The sequence below is a fragment of the Notamacropus eugenii genome, chromosome 1, assembly GCF_028372415.1.
Source record: "Notamacropus eugenii isolate mMacEug1 chromosome 1, mMacEug1.pri_v2, whole genome shotgun sequence".
NCBI lineage: Eukaryota > Metazoa > Chordata > Mammalia > Diprotodontia > Macropodidae > Notamacropus > Notamacropus eugenii.
In genome coordinates this window covers 162,159,534-162,173,096 of record NC_092872.1, presented here as the reverse complement: position 1 = coordinate 162,173,096, position 13,563 = coordinate 162,159,534, and the positions used below count along the sequence as shown (strand labels likewise).

The window sequence follows — 13,563 nt, the reverse complement described above, 5'->3', positions numbered from 1 at the left end:
GGCTTGGGGTAGGTGGAATGATGACAGATCTTGCAGAGAAGATAGAACTATGCAGTTTTTATTTTGTTTTGGCTTTCACTGTCAAGGGGAAGGATCTTTGGAATGGAAAGGTAAGAACAAAAATTACCTAAAGAAGGTGATAGCCAAGATAAGTAAGGAGAAAGTAAAAGCATAGTTATCAGCTTTGATGAATACAAATCACCAGGTTCACAACTGCATCCAAGGCAGATGTGATTGCCACTGATAATGGGCTTTGAAAGATTATGGAAACTGTGATAAGTACAAAGGATAAATGTCTTGATTTGCAAAAAATAAAAAAAAAATTAAAAAGGAAGAGGGAAGAAGGAAACGTCTGTGAGCTATAGTCTAGTCAGCTTGACTTTAAATCCTTGCAACATTATGGAACATATTATTAAAGGAATGATTAGTGGATATATAGAAAAAGAAAAGATGATCACAATGAATTATCATAACTTCATCAAGGAGAAGCTAAACCAGGCTAAATTAATCTCTTTTTTTCAATGAGATAATTAGATTGGTAAATCAGGAGAATGTTGTGGATATTGTTTGCCTACATTTTAACACAATCTCTCATGTTGTCCTTGTGGACAAGATGGAAAGATATGGGCTAAGTGATGCTACAATTGGTTGGAATTGGAACTGGTTTGAATGATTGGACCTAAAGAATAGTCTTTCATAATTCAGTGTCACCCTGGAAGGAAGTTTCTTTCTTTCTTTGTTTTTTTCTTTCTTTGTTTCCTCCCTCCCTCCCTCCCTCCCTCTCTTCCTTCCTTCTTTCCTTCCTTCCTTCCTTCCTTCCTTCCTTCCTTCCTTCCTTCCTTCCTTCCTTCCTTCCTTCCATCCTTCCTTCCTTTCTTCCTTCTTCCCTTTCTTTCTCTCTTCCCTCCTTTTGACCACCCATCCATTCTTCCTTCCATCCTTTCATTTTTCCTTCCTTTCTTCTTATAATACTTTATTTCCCCCAAATACATGTAAACACAATTTTTAACATTCTTTTTTTAAAGTTAAAATGTCAAATTCTATCCCTCCTTCCCTCTCTCCCTACCTCTTGCCCTGAGACAGTAATCAATCTGATATAGGTTATACATGTGCAATTATGTAAAACATATTTCCATTATTAGTCATTTTGTGGAAGAAAACTTGAACTAAAAAAAAGAAAGGGAAAAATAGTTTGCTTTGGGTCTCTATTCAGGTGCTATCAGCTCTTTCTCTGAAGACAGATAACATTTTTCATCACTAGTCCCTTGGGATTGTCTTGTATCATTGTGTTGCTGAGAACAGCTATGCCATTTGAGTTGCTCATCTTAACGATATTACCGTTACTGTGTACAGTGTTCTCCTGGTTCTGCCCTTCCTCTGCATCAGTTCATGTAAGTCTTTCCAGATTTTTCTGAAATCATCAGCTCTTCATTTCTTATAGCACAATAATATTCCATTACAATTATGTACCACAACTTGTTCAGCTGTTCTCCAGTTGATGGGCATCCCCTCAGTTTAGAAGGAAGCTTCTAATGGAATTCCTCGGAGATTATTGCTCAGGCCTCTGCTGATTACATTTAAAAAAACCCAATAATTTAGACTAGGGCACAGATGGCCTATTTATCACATTTTAAAAGAACACCAGTCTGGAAAGGATATCTATGTAGTCAGTGACTGGGCGAAGATCCCAAAAGATCTTGATACGCTACGATGATGGGCCAAATTGAATAAAGTACAATTTAATGGTGAGAACAAAGTCTTATACTTAGTAAAAAAATCAACTTCACAAGTAAAATATGAGGGAGATATTGTTAGATAATAGTTTACCTGAAACAAGGTCAGTAGTTTTAGTTGAAAGAGAATGCTGTCTTAGGCTGTGTTTAGAAGTATAGCCGTAATCAGGTGACAGGGATAGAGGTGATTGTTTCACTGTACCAGATCTGCCTTGGCCAGACCATTTCGGAAGTGTTATGGACAGTTCTGCATGCTACATTTTAGGAAGGAAATGGATAAGCTGGAATCTCTCCAGAGGAGGGCAGCTAGGATGGTAAAGGGATTCTGGGGTCAGAAAGTATGAGACTTGGCTCTAGGAATTGGAGGTGTTTAGTGTGAAAAAGAAGATTTAGGGGAGATAACGTGAAGTATTTGAAGTGTTCTTACAAGGGTAAGGGATTAAGTGTCTTCTTGGCCTTGGGGCTCAAACTAGGAGCAATGGGTGGGAATTGCAAAGAGGTAAATTTCGTTTGATTTGGCCCTAGACACCTGAAAAAGGAACAAAGAGTAGAAGGTCATATTTCAGCTTGATAGAATGAAAATATTCCTAACAGAGCTGTCCCAAAGTAGGATAGGTAAGGAAGTGAATTCTCTATCATAAAGGTCTTCAAGGTGAGGCTAAAGGACATTTTTAAAAAATTAGTTTATTTGTTTTCAGTTTTCTACAATCATTTCCATATATCTTAGATTTTTTTCCCTTCCATCCCCTTCTTTTCCCCTCTCTTTCCCCACTCCCTGCCCAAGATGGCATGCAATCTTATGTAGGTTCTACACATACATTCTTATTAAATACATTTTCACCTTAGTCATGTTGCACAGAAGAATTATAATGAATGGGAGAAGCCATAAAACAATACAAAACATAACAAGACAAAATTATCTGCTTCATTCTGCGATGCAGTTCCACAGTTCTTTCTCTGAATGTGGAAGGCATTTTGCCTCGAGTGCTAATGGACATTTTTCAAGGATGTAGTAAAGATTCCTACTTAAGTACCCATGTAATAGATTAGCTCTGAGGTCTCTTTTAGGTTTGGATTCAATGAAATCTATGAATGTCCTGCGTCTCAAATAGTTAGTGATCTGTATAGCTAATCCTACCGTTTGTTGTTGGCTCTCTTTCCATAAAGAAGGTTTCGATTAACCATGAAGCAAATTTTATGTTCCATGCAGAAACTATTTGAAGGATGGAATGCTCTTGTTTTGGCAAGCTGTTTGGTAACCACCACCATGATCTTATTTGATTGGGTCTATTTTGGGGGAGTGAGGAAAAGAAATATTTGAGATGCAAATACCAAGTTAGAATGACCCACTTAACTCCCTCCTGCAAATTTTGGACACCTGATGGTCTAAGAAAGTGAAGCATCTTTAAAAAGAAGAGTCTTTTTTCTTTTTACTTTGCATTCCCATTTCTTAAGCATGGTACTTTGTTCATAGTCAACATTTAATATATGCTTATTGAGTTCAGTTGTTGAACTTACAATCAGTTTTGGATATCTTTGGGTGGATGACTGGTATAAAAAAAGTTGTTAACTTTCACTAAGCAGTATCCTAATTATTCTACAACAAAACCAGTCCTCTGAGAAGTTTTCAGAAGGGCCATGAATTAGCAACTTGTATATCACTTTGGCCATTTTGCGAAGGATGCATTTACCCTAAATTTTTAGTAGTAGCCTGAAATAAACCCTCAGTCCTGGACCTATCCCATCTCCAAAATTTTGTCTTATTCCACAAGTCTTCCAAAAGTGTAATGCTAATTTAATGCACAGTTGGTGTCCATTCAAACTTTCCCTTGTCCAAGTTCCATGCTTTAGGGGCCTTGCATTTTATAAAGCAGGGATTATGTTGCAAAACTCTCCCATTACATTTGTTTGGTGTCTCATGGAGAGAGTCACCAAACTTTTTTTTCTTAGTTCTCAAAGACTTCACTTTTTGTCATTAAAGATAGTTACAATCTAATGCAACATGAGATCAATGAAAAACAATGAGAGCAGTGGGAGCTTTCTAGGTCAAGGAACTCCAGCAAAAACTGGAGGATGAAGTTGGTTGCAGATGCCCATAGAAAACATGACTATGGCAAATGGGGATGACTTCATCTAGCTTGATTTGCAGTGCAATGTACTTGCCTGCTACCAGATTAAATTATCCTGAACTTGGAGCCTTGCTTCTTGGTAGGCCCCTCTCATACTTAGCATGACTGATTTTTATTTTGTTTGTTTCAGACTCCAGATCACATGTCTTGAATTGAGCTCCATAACTTATTGCCCTGTATTTGACTTTGGTCTGTTTCCACCGAGATTCTGACCATGACTTGCATATTTTTTGGCTGTACCCCACGTCATTCCCAATCCAACATCCTAGAAAGGATTCAGTCATCATCCGGATCCCACAAACCTTGGTAGGTCCCAAGTTAAGTAGGTTTAAAGGTCAACATGTCTAAACACTGATTTTTCTATTCCTAACTGAAAGAAAAATAATGATTCTATCTCCATAGCTAATAAATCAGCATCCCCTATCCCCCCAAATATTCTTTCCAGTGGGGGAGGAAGAAAGAAGAGAGAAAATAATGTTGTAGTATAGTAGATCCAGTCTGCTGAGAGTTTGGGTTATAACATTAAGTGTCTACCAGTTTTATGAGAACAGCTTTCATCTGATGCTATCTATGCAAATAAGTGACCCTTTGCTGCAACTTGTTACTATTTTATAAGTAATTTTATTAACAGGTTGTTGGACTGTATATTATCCCTTTGATTTGCCATATGTTTCTAGTGCTGCCCTGCAAGAAGCAGACGTTTTCCTACTTCTCTAGCCCTATAATTCATGTTCCCTTAGATTGTCCTGTCATTCTGGGACTTTAGATAATAGGCCATTATTTTCAGAATTGCTATTATATTTTATTAATAGGAGCAGGGAAAATTTATAGCTGTGAAGTCTGAAAGATTTGCAATTGGAGTCCTCACAGCTCTTGTAAAGTGTAATTCATTTAGCTGACTGATGTATGAAAACATGGCTCACTCCTGGCCTCTCCAGTCCTTAGGTTCTCTCATTCATGCAGGCAAGTTCCCTCTAGATTATTGGATTCAGAGAAGAGTGGAAGACAATATGCTACTGAGTCTTTTCTTTGGGTTTTAGAACTGAGTGTTGAGGATAGGAGTGGAGTACGGGGGAAAAGGACATCATACGGCACTAGGATGCACTGAAGAATTTTCACAAATGATGCTTAAAGAAGAGGGGAAAGATAAAATAGAATACCAGAATGGCATGCACTTCTTTTTAAGAGCTCCTGAAATGATCTTACTTCCCTTTGGTTGACCTTCCTTAAAGTATTATATTGATGCAGAATCCAACTTCCTTCTAATTTTCTCCTCTTAAAACATTGCACAATCCCTATTCCACACCCTTATTTCACCTTTTCTACCTTGAAGTCTTGGGTGTGGGAAGAGTGATTGTGTAGCATAATAGAGACACTTCAGTCATGTCAAAAAATAAATTGGTCCCAAAGGAACAGATAGAGTTATCATTAGAAGGAATACAGGTTAGCTGTGTTTAATAAAGGAAGGGAAGGTTCAGTATTAAAGTCTTAGGTACCATCATAAGTACCAAGAACCCCTGATGCTCTTCAGATGAAACTCTAATGAGAGATCTATGGGAGAATTTTCAAAAAGGTATGGGAAAATGCCATGTTGTTTGAGATGGAAGTGTCTCTATGCATATCTACCCATGAGTCTGATGGAGGGGTTGACAGAAAGATTTCTTTCTGTAATTCGGGATGACCTTCTAGCCACTAAACAGGCTATTGTCGTCTGGAAAGAGGAAATCACTGTCATTACCACTACCACCACCACCATCATAAATAACTAGAATTTATATAGGTTTAATATTTACAAAGGTTTAGAAACACCGTATAAATATCTCAAAAGCTCAAAAACAACTGTAGGAGGTTGGTATATTATCCCCATTTTACAGATGAGGAAACTAAGGCTAATATATTAAATACCTTCCCAAGCTCTCATAACTAATAAGCGTCAGAGGCAGGAATTGAAAGTCTCCCTGACTCCAGGTTCAGGGCTCTTTTCACGGTACCATTGAGCTACCTCCCAAGCAGAGGTCCTTCTTGGAAAGGAAAGGAGCAAAAGGAGAGGGAAAATGATGAAGGCCTAAAAAGGGGGAATTCTGATTGTGATGTTCAGAGGCACGTTGAGGCCAGGCAAGGAGTCCAGGCCTATTTCACCAGCCAGCTGGATTCATGCTTAGATATAAGTTAAGTTAGAATCATAAACATGAACTGTACATTTTGTCAAATCTCTGTTTTTGTGAATTTCAATCTCACCCCCTTAGTTTCTTAGGAAAGCTCTTTAATAAGAAGAAAAAGATTTTTCCTTGTGTCTGTCTAGAATAGTTGGGGGAACAAAGAAGGAGGGGTGCAGAAGCAGAAATAAGAGATGAGGAGAGGCTTCTAAAATCAGTGTCAGAAGAAAAGAGGTAGAAAAAAGCACAAAGTGGCTTCTTAATTGTTGTCAGCAGCTTACATTGTCATGCAGATCAATTGTGCTCAATTCCTAATCTACCTCAAAAAAAAAAAAAAAGAGAAAAGAATGACTGAAGAAATGAGTACATGTAATTTTTAAAAGACTCCAATCCATGAATGAAAGTTAATGGGTTAAAGGATCCAGAAGGAAAGAAAATAATATGATCAGGATTCCTCGGAGCAAAAATGGATTTGATGTTAGAATCTTCAGTTTATTTTATAAGTTGACAAAAGAAATGGAGTCTCCTATTTTATAAAAATAAAATGAAAATCAATTTAGGAAGAAAGGAAAATGAAAAATAAACCTTGACAGTTTAAACCATTTGGTGGAAAAATTCTCTCATGAAGAATATGTATCCAGGTGGAAGGAGAAACTGCGGAAGGAAAAGAATAAGTAATTGATCAAAAATTTTAAAAAATGCATCTTGAAGAAGATTTGAGATCTCTATAAATGAAGGTGATAGGTAGGATTGAAGGACAAAGCTTGGTGATATAACTCCAAAATGATTGTTCTCGCTGCAAAATATGAAGAAATAAAAAGATAAATTTCGGGAAATTATACTTTGTAAAGATGTCAGAATGAGAGACAGAGAATGATATAGTATACAGGGAAGTGGACTCAGGGTAAGAAAGAACTGAGTTCAAGTCCTGTTTAGAAGCTTATTAACTGTACGATCCTTCATTTTCTCATGTGTAAAAAGAGGGAGTTGGATATACAAGGTCCTACAAAGTCCATTCTAACTCTGTTGATGACAAAGGTATAAAATGTGGACAGGATGGTTCCAGGAAGTAATAGGTAGAAGGAGAAGGGGAGGGATGTCCCAGAATAGGTTTCAGGGAGGAGGGGAATTCCTAGAACTTGCTGGCTGAGTTGGCTTTCTCCAGTAGAGTGATCTATGTAAAGAGATTGCTTCAGTATATTGCAGCTGAAACTAGGTTAACATAGGCTTGCCTAACAAAGAGTTCCTTTCAACTTTTCCATTTGTAAAATGGAGATCTTATCTGACTTTATTAGTTTACTCCCGCTTCACAGACACAGAACTTTTAGATCCTGAAACAGGAGGCCGGGTGTATAACTGTGTAATCATTGTGAAATGATCTTTCTTTACACTGAGATGAAAAGAAGGAGTAAGTAATGAGAAATAATGCAAAGCCGGTATCTTTTGCTTGTGTGCATCATGTAGAGTTTTAAAGATACATGGAAAGATTTTTTGGAGGGTTACAAAATGAAACTTTAGGTTTACGGTGGCCTTTTGAAATGTCAGTTTTCTTAAATTTAACCTTTTGTAAATCAATGTAAGTATTAGAAAAGAAAGCTACATCATTTCTTTCCCAGTCAGAATTTCATGTTTTTCTCTCTTGTCTGGACATGAATCAGGTGTACTGCATTACGCTGGGCTTTGGAAGGCCCTTTTGGAGCCCCTTGCAACTGAACTGCCAACAGATACTAAGTCCTTGCCTCGCTCCTCCCCACCCACGGAGGCACTGAGCTTTGCCACAGCTGGACTGCCTTTGCCAACAAGGAGAAGGGGGAAAGACCATCATACCAATAGTTCATTAACTCTTCACTCTCACTTCAATACAGCAAAAAGACACAGTTTATTTGTTGAGGGGTAGAGTTCTTAATTTTTCTTTTTCTTTTTTTTTGAGGACACAGAATGGTTCAGTGAATAGGGCTTTGAACTTGGAATCAGGAAAAACCTCAGTTCAAATCCTGCCTCAGACATTCACTTCCCTTTCACACTGGGCAAGTCTTTTACACTTCTTTGAGTCTCAGTTCCCTTATCTGGAAAATGTGGAAGTTGGATTCAATGGCTTTTAACGTACCTTCAGCTCTAAATCTATGATTCCATGAACCAAGGTGTTTGGGTTTTACAGGTTCCTCTTTCTGACCCTGGTAGCCTTTGAGATCTTAATCAAGTCACTGTATGATTACTTACATTATCTTGACAAATGTAGACTGACAATTTCTCACGTATCTATATGGGCAGAACCAGTTTCACAAGGTAGCAGAATAGATGACTGGTTACATTGACCTGGAAAGCAAGGAGAGCCTTAGACAACCACCTTTGAGCTTTGGAGGTAGCAGTGGGGAAAGGTATCATAGTACATTAGAGCTTAAAGAAAGTGTATAGGATGAAGGAAGCATGAAGGCAGGAGAGGCTAAGGCTGCCCAAAGGCAAACCTTCATACAATCATGGAACCTCCAAGTGGGGAGGGCCTGGTAGACCATCTAGTGCAACCCTTAGATGAATAGATCTCTACAACATGCTTGAACAGGGGTCCCTCGGGGTCTATTTGAAGCATTCCATTTCGAGGGAAACCAAACCTCTCAAGGCAGCTTGTTCCATTTTTTGAGTTTCTCTATTTTATTAGGTGTTACCATGGTTACTGCCTCCTTCTGGACAATTTCCAGTTTATTGATGTCCTTTCTAAAATGTGGCATCCATAAGTCTTGGTAATACTCTAACTGTGTTCTGATGCTAGTGTTTAAAACTACTCACAAGATGACACCTTTCCACTTTTCCAGTTTTCTTACATAGAACTCCCTCCCATGTACTCTGTGGTCTAATCTTACAGGCATACTTGTCCTTCCTCATATACATTACTCTATCTCCCATCTCTGTGCCTTTTTTTGAGAGGGTGGATTGGGGGAGAAAGGATAGACCCTGAAATCTCCCTGCTTCGTCCAGGCTAGAAATGCAGCAGCTACTCATGGCCTTAGTTCCCCTGCTGATTGACATGGGAGCTTTGACCTCAAGAGATTTTCATAATGGAGTGAATGACTTCACCTGGAGAGGAATTCCTAGTATGATATAGACAGGGAACATTTCATCATGTATTATACTCTCCATTTTGCTCTCTCCCTTTTTATCCAAAAATTTAATATTACTTTTTTATTTCTACATTTTACTTTGCTACATCAATTACTTCCCAATAATTGCCTTTCCCCTCTTCCATTACCTTCTTATAAAAATACTTTAATATAACAATTATGACTGATAATACATATAAGCTTAGCACTTTTTTTTAGCATTTCCAAACATAGGACAAAGTTTATTTTAATGTCGGCAATCTTGAACCAACTTTGATTTTGTATTATTTGACCTGAATTTGGTTGCCTTTTATTGTTCTCATCATTTAAATTACATTAATTATTATGTACAACTTCACTTTGGTCCTGATTTATTTACTATACATCAGCATATACAAGTCTTCCCATGTTTCTCTGAATTCTTTATATTTGTAATTCCTTATGGTGTCATATTATATTGAAGTCACATATCACAATTTATTAGCCATTCCCCAAAATGTTGGGCAAATAGCATGTTTCTAGCTTTTTGTTATTATGGTAAATCTCTCTCACTCCTTATTATAAACTGAACACTGTATGATTTTAGAGCTGCTTGATACCTTTGAGATCCTGCCATGAAGCCTCAACTTTTACAGGAGAGAGAATAGAGATCCATAGAGATGAAATGTTTTAGAACTTAAAACTTGCCTCATGTCATATGACTGGTTGGTGGCAAATCTGAAACCAATACACTGAGGTGTGGACAGCTTCGTTTCTACTGTCCCCATCCCTTAGCATTAAAGCTAATCTCTTCTTTTCTAATACCTATATTGCCACTTTAAATGATGTCTCTCATTTTTTTCCCACTCGTATTCTTTCTCATTTCTTCTCTGACATGGTTTCTATATTGGGAAAAAGCTGGTCTTTTTGATAAACCAAAGGTCTTAACTTTTGTGTGTGTGTGTGTGGGGGGGGGGGGGGGGTGTGTCATGGGCCCCTTTGGCAGTCTGGAGAAGGTTATGGAACACTTATCAAAATAACATTTTAAATTCATAAAATAAAATACATCAGATTACAAATGAAGCCATTTGTATTAGAATAGTTTTAGAATATTTAAAAAAAACACAAACCTGGATTCAGGTTAAGAACCACTGTTAAAGATATGTCTGTATCTTATCATCAGTATTTTTTTGGTCACTGTTTAGTTGATCAGTGCTCCTTTCCTAATATACCATAAGTTCTAGGACAGCAGGGACAGAATCCTATCTAAATCTGGCATTACTCTCAAAACTTTGCATATAGTGGATACTTAACAAATGTTTGCTGATGAGAATACTAGGCTAATCAAGAAATCCCTATACCTTCTTTTTTGGGGGGTCATTATAAAGATTTAGGGATGATGGTGTTGGGGTATGGTTATTAGCTGATTATAATTATATCTATAATTCTCTATTTTTTTTAGCCCTAGTTAAGGGCATGGTTAATGAATAGGCTGCAATGTATCAAAAAGGAGGAATTATGAATGAGAAACAAAGATGGATGAGAAAAAAGTGATTGGGACAAACAGAGAGAAACAATTGAGAATCTCTGTGCTGATTAGTATTCACATACAATGTCATGAGGATAAGAAAGGCATCCAGAATGCTGAGTGGATACCCTTTGTCAGATTGACTGGAGGACATGGCCAAGAGTTGTACAGGTTGGACATGGATGGGCTAAAGCACACATTTTTAAAAGAAGGAAGGAAAACCTAGAGGCCATAGGGAACCATTGAAGCTTCTTGAGAAGGAGATCATCAATTTGACAGCTATATGAAGGAAGGATTGGAAAAGGGTGTAGCCTGATAGAGGGAGATTAATTAGGGGACTAACTGATAGTTCAGGTGAGAAGTGATAAAGACTTGAATTAGGGTAGTTGTGATCTAAATGAACAAAAAGGGACAGAGGTAAGAGATGTACTGGTAGAGTTGACATAATTTGGCAACTGAGTGACATGAAGGAAGAGGAAGAGAGAAGAATCCAGGATGAATCCTATATTCAGAAGGATGATGATGTATCTTTAGAGTAAGGATAATTCATTGATTCAGGGTATGATACCTAGAATAATGTCCATGCTCTTGATCAAAAGAGTGAAGTAAAGAGGAATCTTGAGTTTAGGGAAAGATGAGTTCTGTTTTGTATATGTTGAATTTGAGATGCTTGAAGGACATTCAAAAGGCATGAAATTAAATCTTTGTCTATGTAGGAGTATTGCTTCTCTTAAGTTTCTAGGGATTCTGACCAGTTTTAAATGAGTCAGTTGATGAGGCTTCAACCCTTTTCTTTGCGAGTTTATTGGGAAATGTTTCTTAATATGTTGATAATACTTTTCACTACTTTATTATACCACCACTATGTTTGTATACTTTCCTCATTCACCTTTATAGTTTGTCCACTTCTCTTCCTTCTTTCCTCCCCTAATATTTTTAGTTTTCTCTTTTCCAGTTCTTCTCATTATTCCACATTTCCTGTCTATAGGTAAATGATGAACTTGAGATCTATTATAAGTGTATCTCACATTTGTTATTTCTCTCAGGCCTTTATCCCTTATTGCTTTCCTTATTTTCAGGGCTTGATTCTTTTTTGGGGTTGTATTCCAGATTTCCCTTCTTCCCTGATATTTCAAGCTAGCCATCATGAGCATCTGGTTCTATCAGGGAGGGGAATTTCCTGCCCTTTTATTATCATAGCCTGTTTTAGCATCATGACTGTAAGTAGGTCCTAAGTCTTTGGATACATTTTCTTCATGATTCCATACTGGATCTCACTTTGATATTGTTTGCCTCCAGAGATAGCTACCCAGAGACCATTTAATAAGGTGTCTTGGCTCCCACTAACATTTGTCATGCCTTTTTCATATTTTATAGATTCAGATCTGGAAGTGACTTTAGAGTTCATAGAGACTAACCTTCTTATTTTACAGATAAGGAATCTGAGGTGACTTGTCCAAAGAGATTAAGTGTCTGAGTCAGTATTTGACTTTAAGTCTTTCTCAACCCACGTCCAATGTTCTATCCACCTACCTGCCTCAATTTAGTATTGTTGACATATTTTTGTTAATATGCTTTTTATTACACTTTCTCACCATTAGAAAAGAGAGTAAATGACATCAGACCTGATGTCAAAGATAACCTTGGCTTCTCACTGACTGTCTTCATTTGGGGAGGGCCAAGAGAAGAGGATTGTTCTTGATATGGGTCATCAATCTCACACATTTATGGAGACAGCAGATTAAACAAAAGTACTAACATTCTCAACAGATAAATGGCAGGAAGACCAGAGGACACACATAATTCATGCTTTTATTTAAAAAAAAAAACATTTGGAGGATTTCCAGCATTTTAACTGTATGAACCAAGAACTGGAACTTCCAGATACTTTGAGTTGCACTCAAACCTAAAGTAGTAACAGAAACAGTGGTAAAGTTTCTCTTTCCTCCATCCATGGATTTCATAGACACTAAAGCACTTTACAAATTGATTGTTGCAAAAGACCACATGAACCTGATGGAGATTTCCCATGTTCATGAGAAGGCCAAGGCTTCACTGTCGGTGGGATCTTTCTGGCAGTTCTGTTCCATTTTGGCTTTACATCAAGAATCCTCATGGAATTCAGACTCTTGTTTCTAAGGGGCTGCCTGGAGCATCATGGCAATAAAACTGTTGAATCCTGGTTGCTTTTCTTGGATTGGGTCCATAACAGTGTTTGATCATTTTTCAGTTTCTAACTTCCCTTCTTGATTAATGAAAAAGTTCTTGGCAAATGGAAAATGCTTTTGTGATCTGTCTTATGCCAGGACCACCTGAGGGATTCTCTTTTACCTTATTCTCTCTACCAACATGGAATATACTATTCCACACAGATTATTTGGCTATCTGAGTAATTGCCTTTAATTAGTTACTTTTAGTTTTGATGGTAATGATGATAAGGAGAATAACTATAGAATCATATTTTGAGAGGTGGCATGGTGAGATGAATAGAGGGCTAGACTGGAAGGTCTGAGGTTCAGATCCTACCCAGGGTTCTATCCCTGTGACTCTAGGCATGTCACATCACCTCTCTGTGCCTCAGTCTCCTCGTCTATAAAATGAGGAGGCTGTACTTGCTAAACTGTCTCAACTAAGTGCATGGTGGCTTTTTTGATCTGATTATTTCACTAAATTAAAAAAAATTTTATTGTCATCTTTTGTTTTTATGTCATCTATATTTCTCAATGTATCCTTCCTTTCTCCCCCTCCAAGACACTGATTGCTTATGATGAAGAATAAAAAACAAGAGAAAAAAGAGAAAAAGGCTAGTTCAGCAAAACTAGCCAGCATAAAATGAAGTGTGATAAGTGTGATGCAGGGTTCCACGTCCATATTCTCCTCTTCCCTTCACTCTTAACCAAACATAGGGGGAGATCAGGTCCATGCTTATTACTGAATGATTCA

At 37.5% G+C, this 13,563-nt stretch overlaps 1 long non-coding RNA gene across 2 annotated transcripts in view; it reads left to right on the top strand.

The window, feature by feature from the left end:
- LOC140509612 (uncharacterized) overlaps window positions 1–13,563 on the top strand; it is a 98,318-nt gene that overhangs the window by 14,696 nt on the left and 70,059 nt on the right. For both annotated transcript variants that reach the window (XR_011968841.1, XR_011968842.1), the window contains exon 5: window positions 3,993–4,168. This is a non-coding gene — a long non-coding RNA (uncharacterized lncRNA). The remainder of the gene's footprint in view (window positions 1–3,992; window positions 4,169–13,563) is intronic.